The 205-nt window shown below is 32.7% G+C and overlaps 1 protein-coding gene across 1 annotated transcript in view; it reads left to right on the forward strand.

The window, feature by feature from the left end:
- Positions 1–205, forward strand: part of LOC119586616 (transport and Golgi organization protein 11-like) — a 33,189-nt gene that overhangs the window by 27,034 nt on the left and 5,950 nt on the right. The gene's annotated exons all lie outside the window — the stretch shown is intronic.

Consider the following 205-nt stretch of genomic DNA (forward strand, 5'->3'; position numbering starts at 1 on the left):
ATTGTATGTTAAAATGTTGGAAACCAGGTGTTATGTTTTCAGTGTTCATGACATTCTAGGAAAAACATTGAAAGAAATAAGAATAAGTATATATGCAGAAGCAAACATTGTTTTTGTCTTTAGGCTTCGATGTTTATAAAGTGTAGCTTTTTTATAGTGCATTCTGTTATTAACCCACTGGATCTGGATGCTTCACTGCTGTCAC

This window comes from Penaeus monodon, chromosome 21 (genome assembly GCF_015228065.2).
Source record: "Penaeus monodon isolate SGIC_2016 chromosome 21, NSTDA_Pmon_1, whole genome shotgun sequence".
Lineage (NCBI taxonomy): Eukaryota > Metazoa > Arthropoda > Malacostraca > Decapoda > Penaeidae > Penaeus > Penaeus monodon.